This window comes from Marmota monax, unplaced genomic scaffold (genome assembly GCF_021218885.2).
Source record: "Marmota monax isolate L192 unplaced genomic scaffold, Marmota_monax_Labrador192_F-V1.1 WCK01_AAM20220418_F8-fsc00017, whole genome shotgun sequence".
Taxonomy (NCBI): domain Eukaryota; kingdom Metazoa; phylum Chordata; class Mammalia; order Rodentia; family Sciuridae; genus Marmota; species Marmota monax.
This window is the reverse complement of record NW_026695241.1, coordinates 24,003,432-24,026,761: the sequence shown is the minus strand read 5'-3', so window position 1 is coordinate 24,026,761 and position 23,330 is coordinate 24,003,432. Positions and strand designations below refer to the sequence as shown.

The following is a 23,330-nucleotide window of genomic DNA, read 5'->3' as shown; positions in this document are numbered from 1 at the left end:
TGTTGGAAGTGGCAACAGCCTTATATTTGAAGTGCTCTCTCTTCTCCTCCTACCCACTTTGGTAGGATTTTAGCATGGTCAAGCTTCCCTGACTAAATAAATGCCCATTTCTCCTAGTTCCTAACCCTTAAAGTTGCCTAAACTAGCTAGGGACTGTTAGAATAGGGTATATAGGTGTAATGTGACTGGATGTGGCTGGGATGGTGGATGTGTCTGGGGCCAGGCACATGGGAGATGAAAATAAACAACTGCTAAGTCCGCTTGGTTCCCAAGTGCAGACCTGCTGTGTTCCCTTTGCAGTTTCTAGAACTCATTTACCTCTGCCTTCCTATAATGCCATGTATGGTATCATCCTTAATCAGGTAAAACCCAGTCCAAGGAAGCACAGTGTCAAGTAGTTAACAAATTTAAAGGATGAATAGCAATAGTAATCTGTAGCAACTGTTGTAGAAATGGTGACACTGATAGCATACCACTAATAATAGCATCAAAGGATAGCACAGCAAAGATGGAAGTTTTCAATCCATTACAAGATACAGTTTGACTCCTTTTATTTCCCATAAGTCTCTGGCATATTTCCTGCTGCCTGATAAGTAGTTAAAGGACAGAGCGGCTGTAGGTAGAGGGAGAGGTGCTCTGGATCACTAATGCAGTGATTTCAAAGTGGTAATGGAACTTTATATTCAGTTCTAACGTTGTAGAACCACACTTCACCCCATATTTTTGTTTACCAGCCAGTGGTTACATTTCTATGGTGAAACCAAAAATATGTCCTTGGTCAGGCCAGCCCAACAGGCCTGGACTGAGATCTGGACAGCTCCTTCACTTCCATCCCCACCCCTACACACTTTGGGGAACTTCAGTGGTGAGAGAATGGAAAGCAGTGGTAGCAGATTTCTCCATTTGCTGCTTTCTCTGGTGCCCATAAGTCTTCTTCAGTGTCCACCACTTATTATTGTTAATAATTTATTGTATGCACTATTAGGTACCCTACATACATTGACTTTTTAAATCTTTGTAATCTAAAAGAAATACATGATCATCAGGTTTGCCTAGAAAACCCTAAGACTCCAGAGCCCTTCCACTTCATAGGCAATTCTCTTGTCATCACAATGTCAGTATTCTCTGGGCCCTTGTCTTCCATGAGCCCAGTCTCAGGTGAGTTGCTAAGCTCTACACTTCAAAATTTATTTGGGAGCTCTCAGCCCTGGTACCCAGGAGAAAGAACTGCAGTGCCTTGAATTCAAGGTTCTGATAGGGCTACACACTTCCAAATGTTGTCATGTTTCACAGAAGAATCACTTTTTGAGTTTTTAATCTTTAGGAGATGAGCAAAATCTGTATGCTGTGTAGAAATTTAAGCCATTGGGAGGAAGGTTCTGCAGAAAAGTGACTTTGGGGAGGATAGAAGTCTGATGTTGTTTTCCTTGGGGTGATGCTCAAATTGATTACCACTATCTCAGAAGTCCCAGCTAATAGCAAAGTATCCTTCCTTGTAAGTAATACTTACAATATGTGTTTCCTTTTAGAAAATACCAGAAAGTTTAAAGAAGTGAATACAAAATTACTTCTGATCTTACCACCTAGAGAAATCCACTGTGGTGTATTTCCTTCCTGTATTTTTTTTTCTGCACATAAATGTAAAATTGTTTACAAAGCTGAGGCTCTCCTGTATGTACCATCATGTATCCTGCTTTTAATCCCACTTATGTTAGAAGCATTTTCACCTCTTATTAAAATATTTTCCTAGTTTTAGATGGCAACCTAAAAATGTGTGTTTACAGTTATTATTGGATAGAAAGGAAGGAAAGATGATCACTGTTGTTAGAGCCGGAACAGTGCAGCCTGGCCCATGAGATATCTTTCCCCCTGTGTGCCTGCTAAAAGGAAGGGGACCAGCAACTGCAGGCTCATTTTGGCAGAAAGGAATCTGACCCTTCCATCAGGCCTGTGATGCCAGCTGAACAGCCCAATGAGCTCCAGGTGGGAACACACTGAAGCTATTTTCTAAAGGTTCTGTCCTCCTTCCACACAAAGCCATGGATAGAGGGAGAGGCTTAGGGTTTGGAAGGAACTCCAACTAGCCCAGAAGTACCTGAAGAATTAGGCTATGTTGCTAAGGGCATCTGTCCTCCAAACAAGAGGTAGCATGAGGCTTCTGGAGGAAATTTAAATTCAGTGAACCCTTGTACACTGCCTGGAAACCTCCAAAGGAATAGCAAAGTGACAGCTAGAATGTGCTTAGAGATGTTAGCATAGAAACCCATTTGGTTGGCCTGAGGGGACTGTAAGAAACTGCAGACAGTTTTCAAAATTCCCCAGGTCATGGTCTGCTCTAGCTTGGATTTGTTTGGTTGGGAGGAATCCAGCTAGTTGTGCAAGGCCCCTGAATGTGATTTTGCATGTCTTATTTTTAAGAATAACTTCAAGGAAAGAGATGGGGACCATTCTGTTCCTTCAGAATTCCAAATGATCCTGATATGATTATTAGAAAAGATATTCTGATCTGTCTGGAGAGACTTAGGGATCTGTCCTTATCAAGGCCACAGAGGAAGCATGTATTGGCCTGTTGAATGACTCTTGTTGACCTTGAACTAGAAACAGGATTCCTCTGGGGCCTTGGAACCCCTTGAAGGGCAAAGCCTTTTGCTGCACATCTGTTCCTGTGGTGGCCCCATCTGGGGTCTGAGCAAAGGGAGACAATGCATAATGACTTTGTTGGTATCCTCCAGTGATGTTCAAGACTCAAATGCCAGCAGTGGAGACCAATGCCAACCGAGCATGACACTGAAACTAAAGGCTGGGACTTGGGCCTCTATCCCTGGCATGCCTTGTGACCTTGAAAAGCCCCTACCTCTTTATTCTACCTTCCTTTTTTTTTTTTTTTTAATCTATTTAGAGCTATGTCTGAGAGATTTTTGTTTGCTTGTTTATTTTACCAAAGGAGTAGAAAATATCTCTTGGTCTCAGCTGAAGCCCCAGGACAGGGGTATGACAGGGCCTTGAAAGAAGTCCACGGTATGAAAAGGCCTGGGATGGTACCTTCTGAAAAAAGGCTTCATAGACAGATCTTGAAGCCACAGCCCTAGCATCAGGGCAAATCACAGAATTTGCAGGGCACAGTGCAAAATGAAAACATGAGACCCCTTGTTCAATAGGCAGAGAAACCATGTCATTAAAAGTCCCAAAAGATAAGACTTTTTCCTTTCTTTCATGGTTTTTCTCTCTCTCATCTATTTTTTATTTGCTATTTAATATCACTACAAGTAAAGACAATTAAATTTTTAAATTATTGGCATCAATTTTACTATTTGTGTTTTGTGCATGCCAGTTTTAAAGGAAAATATAAGAACACTTGTATGCGGAATCATAAAAAGTACACAATTCATATTTCATAGCTCATACATGCATAAGTAATTTATTCTTACTAGGACAGTGGAAATGCCACACCAAATTAACTTTTTTAAAATTTATCTTCTTTGTGTGCCTACTTTATGGGCATATTTTTTATTTTTTTAATTGCTTTTATTTTTTTTAAATACATGACAGCCAAATGCATCACAATTCTTATTACACATATAGAACACAATTTTTCATAACTCTGTTTGTATAAAAAGCATGTTCACACCAATTTGTGTCTTCATACATGTACTTTGGATAATGATGTCTATCACATTCCACCATCATTGCTAACCCCTCCCTTCCACTCCCTTCTGCCCTATCTAGAGTTCGTCTATTCCTCTATGGGCATATTTTATATGCACACTTTCTGATGAGCAAGCGAAAGAAAAGGAGCTAGGGAGTCATCTTACCCTTTCCTTTTGTGTTGACATTTTTAGCATAAGTGGTTGACTAGTAAGAGAAGTAACAAAAATTGGGAAAGATATGGTGGGGTTCCTTGGGCATTTGTTTCTTAGGACACTTCGGTTTCTTTCTGAATTTGAAGGAATTTCTGATTTTTTTAATATTTATTTTTTAGTTGGACACAATACCTTCATTTATTTATTTTTATGTGTGCTGAGGATCAGGGCCTCTCATGAGATAGGTGAGTGCTCTACCACTAAGCCACAACCCTAGCCGGTAATTTCTGATTTAATGGAAGACTGGGGCCTCCTGGGACTGTCAGCATGTTTATTTCCTTGTTATAGATGTAATACCTTTATCTTGTACTTACACTGAGTCTTGAACTCTCATGTGTCATGAGTCTGCTGGAATTCTGTGTTCATGGGGCATTGTAAATGCATACTTGGATGGGGCTATAGTCACACCTATTTCCTCTGCTTATGCCCATGTTTCACTGTTCCATAATATTTCACATACAAGTTCAGTGATAAAACTATTAATGACTTCAAGAAGGCAACAGAAGTACATTAAACAGTAGAGAGCTCTTCTGAGTATGAGACCCTATACAGCTGCATCTGTGGCCCACTAATGAAGCCAGCCCTCAGTGGGGTACCAGAACGTGAATAAATGTACACATCCCAGGTAGACAAAAATCAGATACAGACTCTGAGGCAGATTTCTAAAAACAATGGGTACTCAACAAAAACTGGTATAGAACCAGAGAATCAAGCATAGGAATTAGATGAATTATAAATGTACAAACTAGGCCTGGTGCAGTGGTGCACACCTGTAATCCCAGCAGCTCCAGAAGCTGAGACAGGAGAATTGTGAGTTCAAAGCCAGCCTCAGCAACAGCAAGGTGCTAAGCAACTCAGTGAGACCCTGACTCTAAATATAAAATAGGGCTGGAGATGTGGCTTAGTGGTCTAGTGTCCCTAAATTCAATCCCTGGTACCAAAAAAACAAAAACAAAAACAAAACACAAATGCACAAACTAATTAATGGAAATGAGGTCTAGAGATGAGCAGTAACCTTGTAGCTGGAAGATAAGTTTTTAGGGTCAGGACTGGTCAAAGGAAGGGGAAAAAGAGGGGCTCTTGCTAAAATGCTCAGCTGGGATCCTGCCACTTGGAAGAGAGAGTTTGGCCAAACGTTGTTGATCCAGGACAGTTTTTTGGATACTATCTTGGCCAATAAATCTTAAGGACCCTGTAAGTGTAGCTTCTAAGACCATCCTCCAAGGTAAGATGTGAGAGTCAAAACTTGGAGAATGCTTTCAGGGAAGGTACTGGGAAGGATATTTTGAATTTAGACTTTGGCTGAGTTTCTGAAATTTCTTAGTCCACCTCCAATGGCAAGAAGTTAAGTGGCTTTTAGCCAGAAACTCTTTAGGACAACTCAAAATCAGACTCCCTACAGCCAAAATAACCAAGAGCAACGCATCCAAGATAAAGATTTGGCTGAAATGCAGACAGAGAGAATGATCAAGATGTGGAGAAGCATAGAGCTGCTCCTAGAGCTTCCCAAGTTTAGAGTGACCTCCAGATACAAGTTCTCTCTTTCCGGCTATTCTCTTTCATCACCCGTCTGTGCCTACTACAGACAGCTAGGGTGAAAACAACGTATTTCAAACAACCTACCAGAGGATTCCCAATTCCATCTGGGATGTCAGACGTCCATGTTTGGTACAGAGTTTTCCATTTTCACCCAAAAAGATTAGTGTGGCTCAGTCCTAACCACTGAGCAGCAAACACGTGCTCTAGCACAAACAGTGGGTGGGATCAGACATAAAAAGACCAAAAATAATACTACAGAAGATTAAAGCAGTTGAACCTTCCCGGTGAGATTGAACTGCCTTGACATCACACATTAGCAGTGTAAAGGTCATTACCCGTCTCTTGTTCACATGTGAAGTTTCATGTCAGCATCAAAATGAGACTATCTTCAGTAGGACACAAAACCAACAGTTCCCAGCTTTGTTTTGTTGTTTTGTTTTTAAAGAAAGCAGGATTTTAAGAGCCAAGAAGAGTTGATTTGATCTAGAAAAGTCCCAGGTTGGAATAGATCCATATGGACCTTCCCTTCAGCTGTCTGCCTACAGGACTTTAAAAAGAGCATCCCAATCTCATATAGGGTGTACCCAGAGAAACCTTGTGACACCACTGCTTCCCTTTCATGTCTTTTCTATATGGAAAGAACAAAAGTGCAACGTGGTGTTAACTAGTAGCTCAAGAGTTATGAAAGTCAAAATTATGATGGAAGATCTGGGTATAACCCCAAATCTTAAGCAGGTGCATGAATTTCCTTGTCAACATTGCCAGCTTGTCATCCATCATGAGCTAGGCAATTCTGACAACAGGGGTACTCACCACCACCTAACATGAACATTTGACAACCACCATTGTCAAAATAATAACCCTAAGCATAATAAAAGTAACAGTAATGACAGAGAAGACTACTACGATGAGCTGGCACATAATAGATATTTCACCAATGTATTTACAATGAATGAAAATGCCTATCCCAGCATCTATCTCATGTTCAGGAGCCAATAAATCAGTCATTCCACTAATATTTGTTGAACACCTACTAGGTCCTGGGTTTGGGGGCTGGATAGAGAGCAGTGAAAATGATGGGCAAGGTCCCTGCCTTCAGTGAACTTGCATATTTATAATTTCAGTTCATCTTCTTCTCTTATATCTTTGTAAGAGAAAACTCAGTCTTAGGGCTGGGATTGTGGCTCAGTGGTAGAGCACTTGCCTAGCACGCAGGAAGCACTGGGTTCGATCCTCAGCACCACATAAAAATAAAGATATGTGTCCACCTATAATAAATATTTGGGAAAAAATCACTAATTTTAAAAAAACCCTCAGTCTTGGAACAGTCAAATCATTTGCCCATGTTCACATAGTATCCTGTGACAAACTGGAGTTTCTTATCTGCTAGGTCTATAATTCCAAAACCTGCAATTTTAGCCACTCACCCTACAGCTCCTTCCTTAGGAACTAAAATTTTCCTCCTTGAAATTTCTCTTGATCCATATTCTCCCTTGGAAGTAACACGGAATACATCTCCTTCCTTTTACAAGGACAAGCCTTGACATTTTGAGGACAGCTTCCTTGCCCATCCTCTAATCATTTCTTCTGGAGATTAAACATCCCTTTACTGTACTTGTGCCTTGTGGGTTAGGATTCCCAGTTCATGGCCATCCTGGGTGGAAGTGTCCTGCATTCTGGAAACAGGTCATGGTGTCCCTAGCTCCTCCCCTGTCACTAAAAAGGTGACCTGAATTTGTGTGGATAAAGAAGAAGAAGGAGCCCATGAATCAGACACTTAATGGGCATAGAAACTGCAGAAGCCCCCCACCCCACCCCCCGCACCTTTACCTCTTCCCATCCCCCCTTGCTCCGGAATGTGTGGATTCCAGTTGGGAGGGCTTGAGAAATCTAAGTGGAACTGTGACCAGTAGGCATTCATTTCAGCATTAACCAAAGCACCCCTGAGGAAATGCAAGGGATGTGTTCTTTGAAGGTTGAAATGTCCCCCATTCTCTTCAAACATCCCATTCTTTAAGAACACATCAGAAGTATGGCTTAGTGTAAAGGGACCTGGATGATAAGTTCTGTCTCTGACTTGCTATGCATCTCTGGCCTAAGAATTTTACCTCTTGGGTCATGGATTTCTAATTTATAAAAGCGCAGGGTTGGATTCCAAGATCTCCAAGGTCCTTTCCAGCTCTTAAAAGATAAATTCTCCATCTTATTCTTTGCTGAACACTGTGGCCATTACAACATTACATAGAATGGAGTAGTTCTATGTGTGCTTATAGAGACCAGTCTCCAAAAACTAAGAGAACTTAAAAAGGCCGAGGGTAGAACAGTGTTTGATCTGACTTCCTTTATATAAAATTTAAAAAGAGAATATATATATATATATATATATATGTATATATATATATATATATATATGCTATTACAGTATTTACATTAGAGAAGATTATCTGAATCATACCAGGGAAGCAGTTAATAGGTTACCTTTGAAAAACGAAGCTAGGCAAAGAACTGCAGTGAGACTTTATCTTTTTATTTTAAATCTTTCTGTCATGTTTGACTTTTCTCGCTATATTCCATATGACTTGAACTTTTTTAATAGAAGTGATGGACATGGGTTATCTGTGTAGAGAAATTATGAGTGCTTTTGCTTTATTTTTATTTATTTGAAGAAAATCTAACTAATAAATGCAGTTTTTGCTGCTATTCTGCTACTCTTACCTAAGTCTTGACTATCCTTGTCAATAACACCAAAGATGTCAAACAAAGTTATCCCAGAACTCATAAAAGGACTCATGCCCTTTTCTGCAGTACCCACCACCCCGATCCACATTCAGAGCTAGATCCCAGGAGCATGGTACCCCGTGGAATAGGGGGATGCCCCCTCTTGACTCCATTGCATATTAGCAACAATTTGAATCTCCTGGTGAGGCAGGGTAGAGAGTTGGGTCAGAGCCTGTGCTATAAATGGTCCTGAACATGAACGATGGGTCTCTAGTGTTTGGGAAAGGATGGTATGAGAGTCTATCCCTTGCATCAGCCCCTGTATTATGGAGATTTGACTAAGGTGGTCTCAGAAGGAGCAGCCAGGTCACCCAGAAAGAAACTCATTGATGCATGGATCTTCACTGGACACCTGCCACAGCTCTTCACAGCCCAAACCTAACCCCCTGTTCATCTCAAAACGCAGAGTGGAGGCCAGAGCTTTAGTCCAGGTTCTGCTGCCAAACTGCCCTGTAACTCAGCAAGTCCCATCTCTCTGAGCTTCATCTTCCCCATGGGTCAACACTGGGAGCTGGATCCCATGTTCTCCAAGTCCCCTTTCAGAAGCATTGAACCATCTAGGATTCTGAAAGACTTCTAACCTTTTCCCCCAAGTTGGCCTTTCTCTTAGGAAACAGCCAGATTTCGGGAGAGAAAGAAAAGACAAGCTCTCTTTGATGCCAGTTTTGCTCATATGCTGACAAACAACAATTAAAAGACATCAACTGAGATTTCCAACTCCACCCTTGCAAATTTGGGGCATAAACCAAAATAGGGACCTCACAACCTCCAGTGATGTGGGTTCAGCATGAGGTTTCTATGAGAAGGGGCTGAAATTGAAACAAATTGCTATCTGAGCCCTGGAATCTAAATGGATGACCCCAAATATTACCCATTGCTGCTCTGTTTAAAAATTCCACATTATTTAAAAATTCAGACCTTCTTCTGACCAAGTTGTCATTCAGCATCAGAAACCTGGCAATGTTGGCTATATTAGGCCAGGAAGTCCTGGTGGCAAGGAAAGGAAAACAAGCTTTTGAGAAACGGACAAGCCGGGGCAAGCCTTTTGGGGAACAGGTGCCAGCTAAATTATAATATCTCAGAGAGTGACCTGGGAATCCTGGGGAGCCTGAGCCAGATCTGAGTGTTTGGGTTTGTGATCCTGGGCATGTCGCACACAGCAAGTCAGAACTGAGCTTCTTTCTCTAATGGACCTGCACTCCCTGGTTGTGGAGTCGACTCTTTGACAGTTCTGCAGGAAGGGCTGTATCCCTATGTGTGCCCATGGGGACAGGCAGGAAGAGACAGAACACAGAGGAAAAAATGAGCAGCACACTTATGTCCCAGGAAACCCGAGGGGCCATGTGTCATAATGGAAAATGGTCTTTACTTTGTATGAGAGGATCTGCATTTGAATTCTGGCTTCTCCACCCATTCCTCCATTGATCTGGGACAGGTCCAAATCTCTATCAGCTTCTGTGTCCATTAGAGCATGAGATACACCCCCACCCCCAGGATTGTAGTGGTGATTAAATTAAATGATAAAGGCTCATATGGCTAGCACAGTGCCAGGCACATAGCAGATGCTCAGTAAATGATGATTGTGTATAAATCTGGCTACTGATATGTGTGAAGACAGAGAACGGTATATGGCCGGAAAGAAGAAAGGACCCAGTAAAGGAGGCTGTGGGGAACATGGGAAGCAGTGAGCAAACGGATGAGGCAGGAAAGAGGGACCAGGGAAGTTGCATCTCCTTAAGTGACTTGGGAGGTGTGCCCGGTGTGATCCAAACGCCTTTGGTGTGGTCATTTCCTTCTGGGCCAGGGAGGCTGAGGGAATGAGGCTCCCCCTGAAGCAGATAGGCTCTGACAGAACCTGCCCTCAGGGGCCTGTGTCTCCCTCCATCTTTTCAGGATTCAGGTCAGTCCAGGAAGCATTTAGTAACTGCCAGGTTCCAGGTAGGGGTTGTCTCCAGCCTGCGAGTCTGCGTGACTGTGCCTGTTTTCAGTCACTTGCCGTACTCTGCCCCAGGATGTTTCCTGTCCCTTTCTTTGAACTGAACCAGCAGGGAAGGGGCTTCAGGTTCTCTCACAAGTGAGATCTGATTGGAGTCTGAGAGTGGAGAGTAAGGGCTTACGGGGAAGGTACAGGCTGTGATCAGCTGGGTCCCCAGAGGAGCTTCACCAGAAAGCAAGAAAGTGGACAGGAAGGAAGGGGAATGGAGGAAGGCAGAGGCCTGGGGGGGGGGAGTCATGAGGCTGGCACCTTGTGCGTGCCTGGACTGCCTACCCACTGGTGCCAGTTCCCTGAGAAAGTCCTGGCTTCACCAGGCCTCCTGGGAGTGAGACCGCAGTTAATGTCCCTTGAGCCCCCAAATGGGTGCTCCTCCACCTAAATGTCCCCAGTCCTCTCGTGATCCCAGATGTCCTCAGAGCAGTGCCCCATGAACAGGCAGTGTGTTTTCTGACTTCAGACTCTTCAGAATTGTTTTTCCTACCTCTTCCCCTGCCCCCTTAAACCCGGTAAGGTTTTTTATAGTTTCCAGTTACAAAAGTAAAACACTTGTCATTTAGGTCTGGGGGTGCAGCTCAGTGATGGCATGCATGCCGAGTGACATCCTCAATGCCAGAATGTTATAATTGTAGAAGTCATTGAAAGTAGAAAATGAAAGGCCTGGGGATCTAGCTCAGTTAGTAGAGTGCCTACCTCACATGCGCAAGGCCCTGGGTTCAATCCCCAGCACCACAAAAAAAGAAAAACAGGATAATTAAAACTCCCTTGTCATCTACTACCCCAAGATGACAACTCTTACCTATTTGGGTTTATTTGCTCCCAGTTTTCATGTGTGTGTGTGTGTATGTGTGTGTGTGTGTGAACCTTTATATGAAAAGCATCAGCCAGTCCACTTCAAGGTTTACCTTTCTCCAGTTTATTCAGGAGAGAAGAGGTTTGTCTCCCATATACTGAGAACACTTTGGGGACCATATCCTGGCCTCCTTTTCACCCCTCCACCCTTGTAGGATTTAAAATATGGAGAAGGCTATATGTGGCTTTATGCAAATACTATGCCATTTTATATAAAGAACTTTAGCATCCACAGATTTGGGGATACTGGAGCCAATCCTATGTGGATCCTAGTGGTGACTGGTTAACAGTTAAAATGATGGATGAAAAAGGCTAATCTAAAATCCTAGAAACTAAAGGCATTTATTGATAGTCCTTAAAGGGTGTTGGGATCCATTCAAGGGAGCTATAACGCCAAAGCCTGAGGTTGGTTCAGGTCTCTGCCTCCTGTCATGTGACACTGTTCAACACAGAAGGCGCCTGCCTGGTTGCCATGGCAGCATACTTAGAAGTTATCCCCTGTACATCTCCTAACTCTCACTCTTGATCTTGACGTGATAGACAGAGGGCGAAGGCAGGAGTGGGGATAAGGTGTGACAGGTCGTCACCCAGGCTCACTGTACCTGAGAGTCAACCGAGGACACCGCTGTCACCTCATTTCGCATTCCATGGTCACCCCCACACCAGGCTGTAGAGTTCCTCCAGGTTTAACCTGAGGCTCAGGGGTTCAGGTAGTAGAAATTCTTATTCCTAAAACTCCTCTGGTCATTAGACAACCAGGAATTTCTTTTCAGCCACTTACCTTTTCTGTCAGGTTCCTGCTACCTGCCAAGCTATTGACCCTTTTTCCCTCCTGCCCCCCTCTCTACTTCTCAGGTTTCCCCACTCTCAAATTCCTCTCCTTCCTTATGCAGAGCAATCTTCACTATTTTTCGTATCTACCTAATTTGCCACTAGTGACCTCTAAGCTTCACCGTACCCACCTGAAGCAACTGAACAGAGTGTTCTCCTTGAAAAATATGATTTCTTCCATAGGAGGAACTCTGATTCCAGCTATTACAAATTCTTCTCCCTGAGACAGACAGAACACACACACACACACACAGCATTCAAGTTGTACTGCACGAACTTTGACACCCTTCATTTTCTCTGGCGATATTTTCCATAGAAAACATTTTTCAGTGTAGTTAATTTTTGGCAGTGTGATTGTTGTGGTTCTTCTGTGTTCCGTTACATCAGAGTCCCACTATTTATCTCAGCAGTCACTGATGACACTTAGGTGATTTCTGACACTCTGCTACACATGGGGCTACCACAGAGGGGCACGGGTAGCTCTTTCTTCTCTTCACAGGAGCACCTACAACTAACTTATTCCCAAATTATCTGATGACATGATAGAAGGAGTCGGGAGAGGCAATAGGAACAAGAGATATGTCACCAGGGTCCCTGAGGATGAGTAGGAGAGGTGATCAAAATGGGAGGAAAAAAAAAAAAGCATTCTTTGATGTCCAAAAACAAAGAAAGAAAGAAACAGGATATCACTTTGGCTTCTGAGATTCCCCTCATTCTTGGCTCAGCATTTCTAATAATGGGCAAGACATGACCTTGGCCAGAGTTGACAAGAAAAAGATAATATTGGGCACAGTTTTCTTCTGAATATTTCTGGTTCTATGATCCTTATCACATTCCAAATGGCCTAACTGCACTCTGGGAAGTTCCACTTCCAAACCCCAGAAGGGATATTAATAAAGACTCCAGAAAACAGGAGTCCTGTCCCTTTCCCCATGGCTCCTTCTCCATCACCCCAAGATCAAGAGTGAAAGTTAGGAGGCAAAGATGGGATAACTTCTAATTGTGCTGCCATAGCAACCAGGCACCCTCTGGAACAGTGTCACATGACTGACACCAAAGACAGGAGACAACCTCAGGCTTTGACATTGCTGCAACTTGAGCAGATTCTAATGGCCCTTGAAGGAACTCTCAATATGTGCCTTTGGCTTATAGGATTGTATTTAGACTGTCTTTCCACCCCTGCTTCTTCACCCTCGACTTTAACAGTTCTACGGTCATCTCTGTGGATCCACAGAGAATTGGCTCCAGTTTCCCCAGCAGGTACCAAAATCTGTGGATGCTCACGTTCTTTTTATAAAATGATATTTGCATAAAATCTACACATACACATCTATACTTTAAATCATCTCTAGACTACTTATGAGACCTAATACAATGCAAAGAGTTGTTACACTGTATTATTAAGGGAATAATGACAAGAAAAAAGTATGTACATGTTCAATGCAAAAGTAGTTCTTTTCCCCTGAATATGTTTGATTCAGGGTTGGTAGAATCCATGGGTACAGAACCTGCAGACATGGAAGGCTGACTGTACTCACCAGCAGAGAGAGGATAAGAATATAAACTCCTTGAAGATATCAATATGATTGAATGTTTTCCATTTTCCTTGTGAAATCCTGGGTACAGGCCATGGAGAGTGAATCTTTTTTTTTTTTTTTCTGGTAGCAGGGATTGAACCCAGGGATGCTTATCCACTGAGCCACATCCCCAGCCCAATTCAGTGTTTCATTTAGAGTTAGGGTCTCACTGAGTTGCTTAGTGCCTCGCTGTCGCTGAGGCCGGCTTTGAACTCGCGATCCTCCTGCCTCAGCCTCCCAAGCCACTGGGATTACAGGCCTGCACCACTGCGCTCGGCTGAGAGTGAATCTTGATTGACTGAGTTTACTGACAGCATTGACCAGAATCATGGAACGATGGTGAGAGGGAAGCACATGCTCTGGTAGGGACCTCATTGCTGCGGCATCCATGTGAAGGATTCAGAAGGTGGGAAAACAAAGAACAGCCTGGTAATGGTGGAAGGAGTGATTCCCAAAGACGGCGTTGCTAAAGCAAAGAAAACAAAAGTAATGTTTGGCAGTGTGTTAGACACCAGCAAGTCAAGGTTTCCGCCCTTTACATTTCCTCTGTTGGAGTGACTTGAAGTTAAATAACCCTGGCTCGCTCTCTACAAGTTGAGAATGCAAGTCACTTAGCTTCCCAAGTCTCAGCTTCTGGAAACAGGACTAATAATACCTACTTCTTAGAGCTTCCATGAAAGTCAAGTGAGCTGTAAAACACTACGTATGTCAGGTATTGCTACCTTCTCAGCATGATCACTACAATAGATACTCGGTGTAGATTTAAAGATACCCTAGATTTGCTTGTCTGGAAGAGCAAAGAATTTTTATTTGTTCTTTTTAGTTATACATAACAATAGAATATATTTTGACATATCAGACATACATGGAGTATAACTTCCCATTTTTGTGATTATACATTATGTGGAGTGACACTGGTCATGTATTCATATATGAACACAGGAAAGTTATATCCTATTTAGTCTATTGTCTTTCCCATTCCCATCCCCCTACTTTCTCCCCAGTTTCCCCTGTCTAATCTGATGAACCCCCACTCCTTTCCCCACCTATTGTGAGTCAGCATCCTCATATCAGAGAGAACATTCAGCCTTTAGATTTTGGGGATTGGCTTATTTCACTTAGCATGATAGTTTCCAGTTCTATTGATTTGCCTGCAGATGCCATAATTTCATTCTTCTTTATGGTTGAGTAATATTCCATTGTGTACATGTACCACATTTTCTTTATCCATTCATCTGTTGAAGGGCACTTAGGTTGGCTCCATAGCTTAGCTATTGTGCTGCTGTAAACATTGATGTGGCTGCATCACTAGAGTATGTTAATTTTAAGGCCTTTGGATATATGCCAAGGAGTGGGATAGCTGGGTCAAATGATGGTTCTATTCCAAGTTTTCTGAGTAATCTCCACACTGCTTTCCAAAGTGGTTGCACCAATTTTCTGTCCCACCAATGGTGTATGAGTGTGCCTTTTCCCCCACGTCCTCACCAACATTTACTGTTACTTGTATTCTTGATAATTGCCATTCTGACTGGAGTGAGATTAAATATCAGTATAGTTTTAATTTTCATTTCTTTAATTGCTATAAATGTTGAACATTCCTTCATGTATTTGTTGATTAATCGTATTTCTTCTGTGATATGTCTGTTCAGTTCCTTATTCCATTTGTGGACTGAGTTATTTGGGGGGTTTTCTTGTTGTTTTGGTGTTAAATTTTTTGAGTTCTTGGTATATCCTGGAGATTAATGCTCTATCTGAGGTGCAGATGGCAAAGATTTTCTCCCATTCTTTGGGCTCTCTCTCCACATTCTTGATTGTTTCCTTTGCCATGAAGAAATTTTTTAGTTTGATTCCATCTTATTTATTCATTCTTGATTTTACTTCTTGTGCTTTAGGAGTCTTGTTGAGGAATTTAGTTCCTAAGGCGACATGATGGAGATTTGGGTCTACTTTTTCTTCTAGTTGGCGCAGGGTCTCTGGTCTAATGCCTACATCCTTGATCCACTTAAGAATTGAATTTTGTGCAGGGTGAGAGATACGGGTCTAATTTCATTTTGTTACATATGTATTTCCAGTTTTCCCAGCACCATTTGTTGAAAAGACTTTATTCCCATGTATATTTATGGTGCCTTTGTCTAGTAGGAAATAACTGTATTTATGTGGGTTTGTGTCTGTGAAGAAGACACTTCATAAGTAACTGCAAAGATGGGCATCTCCTGATTTGAGAATGCAACTATGAAAAATTACTTTTTGTAAAACAGGAAGGGCCCACTTGATGATTACACCTGTGGATATGGCTTTATTAGAAAGAGAGTCCCCAAAATGTTCTGCAAAAGCTTTACCATTTGTCAAGAGTGTGCTACAATTCCCATGAATTTTAAAAAAAGAAATAGAGGAAAATTCCCTGATCTTGATCGAGAAAATATACAAGCAAACTAAAACTAACTTTATGGTGAGAGACTGAATGTTTTCCTTTATAATTGCTCTCCTAGGATACTATGGACATTAACTCAGTTCCTGCATTTTTGTTTACTTGTTTTTTGTTTCCTTTTTTATGTATTCTTGGGCATTTTTGCTATGAAAATAAAAGCTACAAATGACTGTTCCTATTCATGATAATTTATAATTATGAATATTTATAATTTATTCATAATTCATAAAGTTTGAAACAGCCTAGATGTCCTTCAACAAGTAAATGGTTAAACAAACTGTGGCACATCCATGCTAATGGAATACTACTCAGCAATAAAAAGAACCACTGATAAATGAACAACTTGGATGAATCTCAAGGAAATTATGCTGAATGATAAAGACAATCCCAAAAGATTTCATACTATATGGTTCCATGTGTATTATTTTAAAATTACAAACATTTAGAAGTGCAGAAGAGCAGGTTAGCAGTTATCAAGGGTTAAAGAAGAGGTGGTGGGACAGGTAGTTATAAGATAACTGGAGGGATTCTTAGAGCGATGAAACTCTTCTGTAACTTGACTTTGGAGGTAGAGAAAGGCAACTACTCATAAAATTGTATATAACTGAACATATGTATACAAATAAGTACTAATAAAGCTAGGGAAATTTGAATGAGATCTATGGATTGGATCATGATCAGGATGCTGCATTATCTTTTTTTATAAGAGGTTACCATTGAGGAAACTGGATAAAGTGTAAGGAAATCTCTGTATTTTTTCTTACAACTGTATGTGAATCTTTAATTATCTCAATAAAAATTTCGAGTAAAAAAATATAATCATTTGGGAGTTAGTTTTGCAAGCACCAGGTAAGGTAGGGGTTGTTTCAGGAAGAAACCAGAAACGTGTCCTCTCAGCTCTAATGTATAACAGTAGCCTCTCAGTGGAATTGGAGAGGCTGGTGGTTTTAGAACGTGAAAGAAAGATCCAGTAGCAGTGGAAACTCCACACTTGGTTTTGTTTACTGGTTTGTTGCTTTTCTGTATGGGATACAGAGAAGGAATTGGGTAGAAGGTTCTGGAGGGTTGTTAGGAAGCTTCCAGATGAGAAATATTTACATGTAGAGTGAGTACAGTTTGTCACCATTAGGAGATCACACTTGAGTCTCCCAACAAGCAGGATCGGTGCCTGGGGGATGTCTCATGCAGGAATGGAGTTAATGACCCTGGTAATCTAGGAGAGCAGAATTTCTCAGCATTGAGAGCATAATCTTAGGTATCAGGTGGCTTACCTTCAATCCTAACGTTGACACTTATTAGCTTTGTGATCTTGGGCAAGTGACCTAAATTCCTTGGGCCTCTTTCACCCATCTAAAAAAAAAAATGGATAAAATACTAGAACCTACCTTGTAAGTTCATGTCAGGGTTAAATGAGTTGGTGCTTAGAACAGGGCTTGTCCGTTTGCACTTACTACGCTCTTACTCCTCTTACCTTACTGGGAGAGAGGATGGACACCACCCACTGGTGTAGGCCTAGATTCTCCTGAGCGTACCATGGACGGCTCATCCTTCTCCCCCTACCCCATCTCCCTGAACTGAGCCCCTGTCCCACAGTGAGAAATCTCAAACCACTAAGAAGAGAAATATCCAAAGTGTCACAATCGGAGAGACTGAGGACGTTGGTTTGCCTGGATGTGTGGATTTTCTAGTTTTAGGACTTACTTGGCCATGTGACTTGGGACCCCTGGGGGTTCATCCCAGTGACTGGGCTGGACTCTCCCTTTTGAACCAGCTGGGTGGTTCCTAAGAAACACATACCTCGAGCTCTAGGGTGTAGGTGAGCCGCCCACCTGCAGGGGCCACTGAGGACTTACCAAGTGTGGATTACTAAGCTTCACCTGAGCCCTTCAGAGTATGTGTCTCTGCAGGTGGAGCCGGGAAACTCCACGTGGTACACCCACGCCATGGTGACTTGAGGAGAAACTCCCTCATCTGGGGGTTCTCCAGATGTGAGGATCTGGTGCTGATGCAACACTGAATTTTTTTCATCCTTCCAACATGCTGTGCAGGAAAACGCAGTAGCGACCATTATTACTTTTTTTTTTTTCAACCTTTCCACACTGAGATCCTGAGAGGTGAGGTGTTTTAACCTAGGAACCCAGGTGAATTGCTGGGCTGGGGACATTATCTTTAGTCAACTAGCTCTGAGGCACCTACACCAGCCTGTCAACTTCTCTGCTAAAAATACCTCCCTCTTCCCCTCATAGGCTCTCTTGTGCCCTACAGAGTCAGGAAAAGGCCTAGTCATATATATATATATATATATATATATATATATATATATATATATATATATATATATATTTTTTTTTTTTTTTTTTTTTTTCCTGCTACATCTGACTTTCAGAGCTCCTAGCTCTCCTGAATTGTCAGGACTCCAGGAGAGCCAGAGACTTTTGGTCCTTTCCCCACCCCACCCCACCCATTAATCTGTCAGTGAGACTTGACTGCAGAATCCATTTATGGAGAAGGACGGGCCTAGGGCAGGCAGCAATAGTGTCTGCAGTTTAGAGGTGTGAGGGGTGGGGGTTGACTCAGGGGCTAATCTGTAAGAGAAGAAAATAAGCCCAGCCCCCAGCCCCTAGCCCCTCTTTCTGACTTACTTCCAAGCTGTGCTTGTAATGTTCTCTGCATTTACCCAGCCCAGTGTGGAAAATGCACCATTGGAAGGAAAACTGAAAGTAAAAACAAGCATCAAACCTAGATTTGAGAAGCATTTGGAGCAAGTAAGTGTTCATGTACATCTAGACCAGGAAACAAAAATGAGAAATCACTGAACTGGGAATGCAAGGGTTTTGTGTATGTGGAAGAGAAAATCAGCATTTTCATGGAAAGGTGAAATTGTGACCCCTATCTGACCTATATCTGACCTATTTTAGAAAATTTGCCGTAAGTCAGCCATAACTTGGTGTTCACATCATACATTGTGTATAGAACTCAAGATGGAAATTTCCTCTAATTCATGAGCACATGGCTGTGTAAACCACAGTTAATAAGTGTCTTCCTCAAGAACCAGTATTTATGAGAATCAGTTTTTTGTGTTAGCACTGGGAAGGCGTATAACATGCATTGATCATCTCATTTCATCATCACAAGAGCTACCACAAAATAGGTGTTATTATCTTCATGGGACACAGGAAGAACGAGACCCAGGGAGCTTAAGCAACATGCCCCAGGGCCTGTGCTGGTAGGTGGTGGAGCTGGCATTCCAACCCAGGCCTGATCTCCAGCCAGGGCACCCCAGAGCTGGCAAAAATACCGTGTGCCTACTTGGTTTGGTTACAATCTGTTCCAGGTGTTAAATATTCTGAATGTCTCTGTCCAGATCCCAGTCTTCTTCCCCTTTACGACTGTGTCATTGCTCTCATTGAAATAAATCTGACCAGAACTCAAGTCACTTGACAAACTTGGGAAGTAGAATGGCCACTTCCTAGGCCTGACCCCCAGAATGACCAGCAAGGTGTATTCGTTTCCTAAGGCGACTCTAATAACGAACACGAACTGAGTGGCTTGAAATAACAGGAACTATCTCACAATTCTGGAAGGTAAGAGTCCAAAGTCAGGGGGTCAGCAGAAATAGTTCCTTCTGAGAGCTGTGAAGAAGAGCAGATCCCCTGGTTCTCTCTGAGTGCCTGATAATCAAGCCTCAGATATCCCTGTGTGTCACCTCTCCTCTGGGCAGGTCTGTCTCTGTGGCCAAATTTCTTTATAAAAAGGACACAGTCATATTGGATTAGGACCTACTCTAGTAGGTGACTTCCTTTTCACTTGGTTATCTCTGTAAAGACCCCCATCTCCCCGCAAAAGGTCACATTCTCAGATACTAAGGGTCAGGACTCCAATGCACTTTGGGGAGGACACAAAGTGGACCCAGAGTAGCAAGACGGCCTTGAAGAGTAGGTTCCTCCACCTCACTCCCAGCCCTAGGTGGGTCCCTCCTTCCTTCCCATCCAGCCCCTGCTTCCCTCTCTTGAGCAGGTAAAGGCAAATTAGAGCGAGTGAGTCAGCCCTAAGAAGAAAGCCAGTGACTCCATGAACTTTTTCTTCCTCTCATCTGGATTCCCTTCATCTCATGCCAGCGGGTGGCATTTTGCCCGGGCAGTCACTATGCCCTGCATGTACCAGGAAAAAACAGAAACAAAACAGGTGCCAGGGTGAGGAGAACCTAAGAGGCTGTAGCCAGAGGTCTTGTGCGCTTGTTTTGGAGAATTCTGAATGAAAGCTCTTCCCTGTCTGTGTGTGTGGCTGACTTTTTATGACCATAGATCCTTTTGTGGGGCTAAGAAAGTCTGCAAGCTCTTTTCACATAATCACACCCCAACCACCCAAATTGGGAGTAAAGGAAGAATCTTCCTGGGGGGAGAATAGTGGTTAGACATTTACAGCCCCCAATTTTGGTCCTCCAAATTCACCTTTCTCTTGTAAGTTGCCACCATCACCACCAGTCTCAAGGAAGGCTGTGTCCCTTCTCACATTTCTTCCCAAGCGTGGATGGAGTTTGTCTTCCTTCTCCATGACTTGCGGGTCACAGCATTTATTCAGACCCAGAGACCAGAAGATGAATAGCATTTTTTTTTTCAAAAGTGCTTCCAGAGATGGTCATCTGGGAGCCAAGGCTATTGTGACACGTGCACTGCAGGCTTATCTCCTGCCCTGTAACTCACCAAGTGACTGCATCTTTGAATCCAGATATGTATTCAAAATTCCAACCAAGTTTACTCTCCTGTTCCCAGAAACAAGCTCACTCTCCAGTTGAGCTGCCTCACCAATTCCACCAATTTCCTTCAGGAAAAATTTCGCTCGAGAGCCTTCCCTTGCAAGACCACATCAGATCCTCATCCAAGCTCTGGGCGAAAAAAATCCACCAAGCAGGAGGGGAACGGTCTCACAGAAGCCCTCTGAACCACTGTCTTCCCAGTTCTGATGTCACTCCAACTGACAATGTGACACCTTAACTGATAAAGAGAGTGGAATTCCTTTTGAAGAGGAACCAAAGAAACAACTGTATTCTTAGGTTAAGTGGCAGATGTTTGTATTTATATGCTGTTAGATCTAAAGGGGTGGAAGAGATTGTTTAGTGAAGTGTAGGCTCCTCATTTTGCCAACAGGAAATCAAGGCTCAGAAAGGGAAAGTGTTTTGAGTAATGTTGGCTAGTGGCAAAGGTGCAAACGAGAATCCAGCTCTTTCTTCTTTATGGATACGTAATATTCCATTGTATATATGTACCACATTTCCTTTACCCATTCATCCGTTGAAGGATACCTGGGTTCTTGACTATTGTGAGTCAAGCTCTTATAATCATTGATGTGGATGCATCACTATAGTGTGCTGTTTTTAAGTCCTTTGGCTAACCCCAAACAAGGGAGGTTGGGGAGGGGAATAACAGAAATCCATTGGATTAGACAAAGGGAAATGAAGGGAAGGGGAAGAGGAAACATAGTAGAATTAATTGGACATAACTTTCCTAGCCTTATATTTGAATATATGACCAGGATAACTCCACATCACATACAACCATAAGAATAGGATCCTGGGCTGGGGATATAGCTCAGTTGGTAGAGTGCTTGCCTCACAGGCCCAAGGCCCTGGGTTCAATCCCCAGCGTCACTCACACACACACACACACACACACACACACACAAATAGTGGGATCCTAGTAGAATAAATCATATTCTTTGTACGTATAGTTTGCCAAAATACATTCTACTGTCGTGTATCACTAAAAAGAACAACAACAAAAAAAGAATGCAGGTCCTCTCTTCCCAGTCCAGGACTCTAAAAGATTGATCCATGCTATACAGCAGAGGATGGAGGCCTCATTTCAGAAATAGACACCAGGTTGCAACCATGTGGAAGGACCCTTCTTGGTTGTCAGTAAATCCAAAATGACAAGAAAAAAGGGCTCTGACTTTGCAAATGTGTGCCACAGAGGGGGAGTGAGTCGGGGCTTCTCTGAATGCCACTTAGGTCCATCCATTCCTTTCAGCCTCCATTTGAGTTACCCAGCATCTTCATCCCAGTCCACTCTTGCCTTAGGAGAAAGTCCCAGATCCCCAGCTTAGACGGGAAGTGTCTGAGTGTCCTGGTTTCTTGCTTTTCCAGCTCCGCCTTCTCTCATCCTTCCCCTCCGGCTCTCTGCTGCAGCCTGGTGTGGCTTCTCAGAGTTCCTCTATTAGGCCATGTCGGTGCAGTCGCTCATGCTCTCTCCTCTTTCTCTCCTTTGTCCATTTCACCTAGGCTTGTGATTCTCCAATGGGCGATTTTACCTCCCCAGGGGATACCTGGCAATGTCTGGAGACACTTGGTTGTCATAACTGGCATCTAGTGAGAGACCAAGGGTGCTGCCAGCACCCTTTCAATGCCCAAATCATCCTCCCATCACAAAAGATGATCCAGCCCCAAACAGGGCAAAGATTGAGAAGCAATCTTTAAATCAGTTGAAATACCACTTCCTCCAAGAAGACCTCCCCTGATGCTTTAGATAAAACCGAGGGTCCTTCCCCTCTCGGTGTGCTTCTACTATGTCCCTCTCCTTCACAGCACTTAGCTTCCAGGTGAACATTTTGAGATAATGTAACATCTGCCTTCCCCATCTGCTGAAGGGTTCCCTTCAGCTCTTGGGGGCCAGAGGAGGGAAAAGGCTTTCCCATTTCGAGCCCTCTCTGCTTCCTTTCCCCACTCAGAGGACAGAGTAGGCTGTTGGTCATCATCTGCTCCCACTGTCCAGTTGGTACCCAGCACAGTTAGGCATCTTTTTTTTCCTGTTAGCCTGAGGACACTGAGGATGATAGAGCACAGATAACCTTTCTTTCTCCCCAGGGGTTATGAGGGTTTCCAGGGGTCCCAAATGCAGGCCACAGACACCCCAGTGGTCAAATGCATAATCTTGGGAGACTGACAGAAACGGGCTGATATTATAACTCCACCACCCTCTAGCCGGGTGACCTTCAGCAAGTTGCTGAATTTCTCTGGAACTCCATTTTGTCATCTATGAAAGAAACATAAAAATAGAACCCGTTTCATGGAGTTGTGAAGATTCAAAGGCATAGAGTATGTGAAATACTGAGCTCCAGCACCAGCACTGGGTATGGGATTAATCACTGTGAGGAGGACATGCTGAGGGACAATGCCACTTATTTTGAGAGCCCTCTGCAACTAGGCACTGGTTAATAGCCACAGGGATGGGGTTGGAAGAATCTGGAGGCAGACTGCCAACTTCTTCTTATGTCCCTCACCTCTCAAATGTGCCTAGGAACACCCCCCATCTTCCCTAGCCCATGGACTGGTTCTATCTACCAATAGCTCCCCACCCAAAGCCCAGGTGCCTCCATGTCACCTGTAGGTAGGGCTGAGGCTAGACTGTCTCTCCCTCCTCCACACCCACACCCTCTTAAGAGCCCTTACCTGGCGCCATGGCCTCTTATCTGGATTC

The 23,330-nt window shown here is 43.0% G+C and overlaps 1 protein-coding gene across 1 annotated transcript in view; it reads left to right on the top strand.

Moving 5' to 3' along the window:
- Ttc9 (tetratricopeptide repeat domain 9) overlaps positions 1–23,330 on the top strand; it is a 31,326-nt gene that overhangs the window by 1,482 nt on the left and 6,514 nt on the right. The gene's annotated exons all lie outside the window — the stretch shown is intronic.